Source organism: Oncorhynchus clarkii, unplaced genomic scaffold, assembly GCF_045791955.1.
Source record: "Oncorhynchus clarkii lewisi isolate Uvic-CL-2024 unplaced genomic scaffold, UVic_Ocla_1.0 unplaced_contig_2020_pilon_pilon, whole genome shotgun sequence".
Lineage (NCBI taxonomy): Eukaryota > Metazoa > Chordata > Actinopteri > Salmoniformes > Salmonidae > Oncorhynchus > Oncorhynchus clarkii.
In genome coordinates, this window is record NW_027261016.1 from 50001 (window position 1) to 55000 (window position 5000).

General features: G+C 51.7%; 3 non-coding genes and 1 pseudogene across 3 annotated transcripts; all 4 read left to right on the plus strand.

Moving 5' to 3' along the window:
* Positions 1-2188: 2188 nt before the first annotated feature.
* LOC139403346 (U2 spliceosomal RNA) lies at positions 2189-2368 on the plus strand (annotated as a pseudogene).
* A 491-nt stretch (positions 2369-2859) lies between these two features.
* LOC139403251 (U5 spliceosomal RNA) lies at positions 2860-2976 on the plus strand. The gene has a single exon (XR_011633325.1). It is a non-coding gene; the product is annotated as a U5 spliceosomal RNA (small nuclear RNA).
* Positions 2977-3216: 240 nt separating this feature from the next.
* LOC139403260 (U2 spliceosomal RNA) lies at positions 3217-3407 on the plus strand. The gene has a single exon (XR_011633334.1). It is a non-coding gene; the product is annotated as a U2 spliceosomal RNA (small nuclear RNA).
* Positions 3408-3905: 498 nt separating this feature from the next.
* Positions 3906-4022, plus strand: LOC139403252 (U5 spliceosomal RNA). Its single transcript, XR_011633326.1, has one exon. It is a non-coding gene; the product is annotated as a U5 spliceosomal RNA (small nuclear RNA).
* Positions 4023-5000: the final 978 nt, after the last annotated feature.

The following is a 5000-nucleotide window of genomic DNA, read 5'->3' on the forward strand; positions in this document are numbered from 1 at the left end:
CCTGTTTGTTGCCAGGGAAACGGTGGTTGGTTGGTTGGTTGGTTGGTTGAGTGGGGGTTGGAGGGAGAGAGGAGCTGGCTTTTGCCAACCCACCCGCTGAGGTCTGTCGAGACCCCCGGGGGTCCGGCGGTTTCAGGGTTCCATTTGTGGGTTATCGCTTCTCGGCCTTTTGGCTCAGATCAAGCTCGGTACCGAGGTGCCCCAGAGCCCGCTGAGTCAGAAGGTCGAAGGAAGGCAGGAGGGAGGAAATTGTTGTTATCGGTTTTTCTTCTTTTTTAAGAGAGGGAAAAGTGAGAAAAATGGAAAAGTGTACAGCACAAGGTCGGTTCCGGTGGTCGGTTTGGCAAACACAGTGAGGTTTGCCTGGAGAGAAAAGGAGTTGGAGCAGTTCGGAAGGGAAACGTTCGGGAGAAACGTTTTAATGACGACGTTGAAAGTGGAGGTGATGGATGTCTTGTGCCTTCAGGACAATCCGAGGGAGAGTGCTTTTGAGGTGACGTTCCACAAAGAAGAGAAGCACGAGGAGGTAATGAAGAGGGCGAGAGAGATGGGCAAGGAGAGACCCCTGTGCCATTACGAGGTGACTAGCCTGGCCAAAACCAATTTCAGGCTGGTCACAGTGAACGTATACAACCCTCATGTGAAGGATGAGGAGGTGAGGGCCTTTCTGGGGAGATACCTGGATGGCGTCTCCTCAGCAAGGCACATAAAGGATTCCTTGGGCTTTTGGAATGGGAGGAGATGTTTCCAGGCTCTCCTCAGAGAGGACCCGAAGGGGTTGGATGGCTACCTCCATCCTCCAGCGTTGTTCTCCCTGGGGGCTGACAGGGGGACGTTACACTATGCCCGTCAGCCTCCGTTCTGCGGGCGATGTATGGCCTACGGCCACACACTCGCCTCGTGCAGCACGAGGAGGTGCAGATACTGTGGATCGGCTGAGCACGAGGCGAGGGATTGCGTCGAGCCGAAGAAATGCCACGGGTGTGGCTCGGAAGCGCACCTGTGGCGGGATTGCCCGGCTCGGCGGGGGTCATACTCGTCTGCAGCTGGGGGGGGAGCGAGAGCGGAGGATGGAGGAAGACGAGGAAGAGAGGAGCCGGAAGAAGGGGGTGGAAGGACTGCACAGAAGGAGTCGGAGGGAGGAGAAGAAAAAGAGGAGAAGAGAGCTGGGACAGAGAAAGAGGACGGGATGGAAGAAGAGGAGGACGGGACAGAAGGAGAGGTGGTCGGGACAGAAGAAGAGGTGGCCGGGATGGAAGGAGAAGGAGTCGGAATAGAGGTTGGGAAGGAGGTTGAAGGAGAAAAGGGAAAGAAAAAGAAGAAGAAGAAGACTGCGACGAGGATGGAGGAGAGTGAGGAGACGGTGAGAGTGGAGAGCACAGAGAAGACAACAGGGGAGAGGAAGGAGACGGAGGAGGAGGTTGTGGAGATGGAACCAGAAGGAGAGGCGGCCGGAATGGAGGAAGGGAAGGAGGTAAAAGGTGAAAAGGAAGAAGATGGTGATGGGGGATGGGATGGTGAGTGTGAGAGAGGGCAGAGTTGGAGGAATTGAAGGACAAATGAAGGGATTAGTAGAGGAAAAAGGCAGAGGAAAAGGCAAAGGAGTGGAAACGCTGGGGTTCACGAGGGATATGCGGTCCCTCCTAACCCTCCGGCCAAGAGGGCAAAGAAGGTGGGGAGGAGGAGGGGTGCAAAGAAGGGGGATGGGGAGGTGGCGGGGCCCTCGTGGGCTCCGTCTCCATCTTCCTTTAAACCCCTCGCAGAGCTTGACCTCCCGGGTATGGCTCGGAGCTGGATGATGGAGGGGGAGGCGGATTTCCTCTTTTTGGAGGCCACGTCCCCGGTTCGGAGTCCGGAGGAGGGGGGGGTGATGGACTTGAGTGGGGGGCAGGTGCCGGGTGGCGTTGCTGTGTTCAGGGGAGGGGGGACGGTAGGAAATGGGGGTGAAGTGGGGGTTTCACGAGAGGAGGTGGGGTCACAGTTGGACGGGATAGAGAAGGGGGGCACTGGGTGAGAAATTGCGGTAATATGGTGGTGTATATTTGGTAGTTGTAGGTTAATTGGTTATTGTTTTTGGGAGTTGGTTAAAATGATTTAGTTTTGGAATGATTATTTGTAGTTTGTTGAAATTGGATATTTAAGTTGACTGAATTTTGGAAATGTATTGTTTGGTTATTGAACGTAATAAATATATTTTGTAAAAAAAAAAAAAAAATCTGTTCTTATCAGTTTAATATCTGATACGTCCCCCATCGGGGGACTACATATTAAATGGATTTTTCGAACAGGGAGTCGGAAATGGGGCTTGCTCCGTCCGCTCCACGCATCGACCCGGTATTGCAGTACCTCCGGGAACGGTGCAACACTTTTCTTCCGTTGTCAAGGAAAAATGCAAATTCACAAAGCTCTGTAAACAGCTGGCTAGCTAGCTAGCTGGCTAGCTAGCAGAAGAAGAGAAGGAAAGAAACATTCAAACTGAAAGAAAGGCGAAGCGCTCTTCAATGGGGTCCCCCGTTTCCCGCCATTTTACTTAAAAAAAAAAAAAAAAAAAAAAAAAAAAAAAAAAAAAAAGAATTGGGGCCAGGATTGTGTGTGTGTGTGTGTGTCTCTCTCTCTCTCTCTCTCTCTCTCTCTCTCTCTCTCTCTCTCTCTCTCTCTCTCTCTCTCTCTCTCTCTCTCTCTCTCTCTCTCTCTCTCTCTCTCTCTCTCTCTGTCTCTCTGTGCCTCTGTGTCTGTGACCTTCTTTTTATCCACAGACAGCCCTCGAAAACTTGGAAGAGTGGGTTCCGGGAGCACCCGCGGGAACCCTGCCTAGAGTGCACAGAGTGTGTCTCGGGCCCCGACCTCTTGACTTCCATATGACTCTGGTTTCTCTTCATTACGCACAAGCCTTTCGCCTTTTACTAAAGACTTCCGTGGAGAGGAACACTTACGAGTTCAACGTATTTTTGGAGCGGCTTTGCTTCTTGCAGAGCCCGGTATCTTGTTTCAAGGGAAATTGACAGAGATGGGCCAGGATAGTGACTTAAAGACGCATTAGCGACTTTTTCCAAAAAACACCTGCCTGTTTGTTGCCAGGGAAACGGTGGTTGGTTGGTTGGTTGGTTGGTTGAGTGGGGGTTGGAGGGAGAGAGGAGCTGGCTTTTGCCAACCCACCCGCTGAGGTCTGTCGAGACCCCCGGGGGTCCGGCGGTTTCAGGGTTCCATTTGTGGGTTATCGCTTCTCGGCCTTTTGGCTCAGATCAAGTGTAGTATCTGTTCTTATCAGTTTAATATCTGATACGTCCCCCATCGGGGGACTACATATTAAATGGATTTTTCGAACAGGGAGTCGGAAATGGGGCTTGCTCCGTCCGCTCCACGCATCGACCCGGTATTGCAGTACCTCCGGGAACGGTGCAACACTTTTCTTCCGTTGTCAAGGAAAAATGCAAATTCACAAAGCTCTGTAAACAGCTGGCTAGCTAGCTAGCTGGCTAGCTAGCAGAAGAAGAGAAGGAAAGAAACATTCAAACTGAAAGAAAGGCGAAGCGCTCTTCAATGGGGTCCCCCGTTTCCCGCCATTTTACTTAAAAAAAAAAAAAAAAAAAAAAAAAAAAAAGAATTGGGGCCAGGATTGTGTGTGTGTGTGTGTGTCTCTCTCTCTCTCTCTCTCTCTCTCTCTCTCTCTCTCTCTCTCTCTCTCTCTCTCTCTCTCTCTCTCTCTCTCTCTCTCTCTCTCTCTCTCTCTCTCTCTCTCTCGCTCTCTCTCTCTCTCTGTCTCTCTGTGCCTCTGTGTCTGTGACCTTCTTTTTATCCACAGACAGCCCTCGAAAACTTGGAAGAGTGGGTTCCGGGAGCACCCGCGGGAACCCTGCCTAGAGTGCACAGAGTGTGTCTCGGGCCCCGACCTCTTGACTTCCATATGACTCTGGTTTCTCTTCATTACGCACAAGCCTTTCGCCTTTTACTAAAGACTTCCGTGGAGAGGAACACTTACGAGTTCAACGTATTTTTGGAGCGGCTTTGCTTCTTGCAGAGCCCGGTATCTTGTTTCAAGGGAAATTGACAGAGATGGGCCAGGATAGTGACTTAAAGACGCATTAGCGACTTTTTCCAAAAAACACCTGCCTGTTTGTTGCCAGGGAAACGGTGGTTGGTTGGTTGGTTGGTTGGTTGAGTGGGGGTTGGAGGGAGAGAGGAGCTGGCTTTTGCCAACCCACCCGCTGAGGTCTGTCGAGACCCCCGGGGGTCCGGCGGTTTCAGGGTTCCATTTGTGGGTTATCGCTTCTCGGCCTTTTGGCTCAGATCAAGCTCGGTACCGAGGTGCCCCAGAGCCCGCTGAGTCAGAAGGTCGAAGGAAGGCAGGAGGGAGGAAAGTTTGTTGTTTTGGTTTTTCTTCTTTTTTGAAGAGAGCTTTTTTTGGTCGAGAAAAATGGAGGACAACATACAGAACAAGGCTGTTCCGGGGGTCGGATTGGCCAACACAGTGAGGTTTGCCTGGAGAGAAAAGGAGATGGAGCAGTTCGGAAGGGAGATGTTCGGGAGGAACATCTTGATAAAGACGTTGAATTTGGAGGTAAAAGATGTCCTGTGCCTCCAAGACAATCCAAGGGAGAAGGCTTTTGAGGTGACGTTCCACAAGGAAGAGAAGCACGAGGACGTGATGAAGAGGGCGAGAGAGATGGGCAAGGAGAGACCCCTGTGCCACTACGAGGTGACCAGCCTTGCTAAAAACAGTTTCAGGCTGGTCACTGTGAACATCTACAACCCCCATGTAAAGGATGAGGAGGTGAGGGCCTTTCTGGGGAGATACCTGGATAATGTCTCCTCAGCAAGGCATATAGTAGATTCTTTGGGCTTTTGGAATGGGAGGAGATGTTTCCAGGCTCTCCTCAGAGAGGACCCGAAGGGGTTGGATGGATACCTCCATCCTCCAGCAATGTTCTCCCTGGGGGCTGACAGGGGGACGTTACACTATGCCCGTCAGCCTCCGTTCTGCGGGCGATGTATGGCCTACG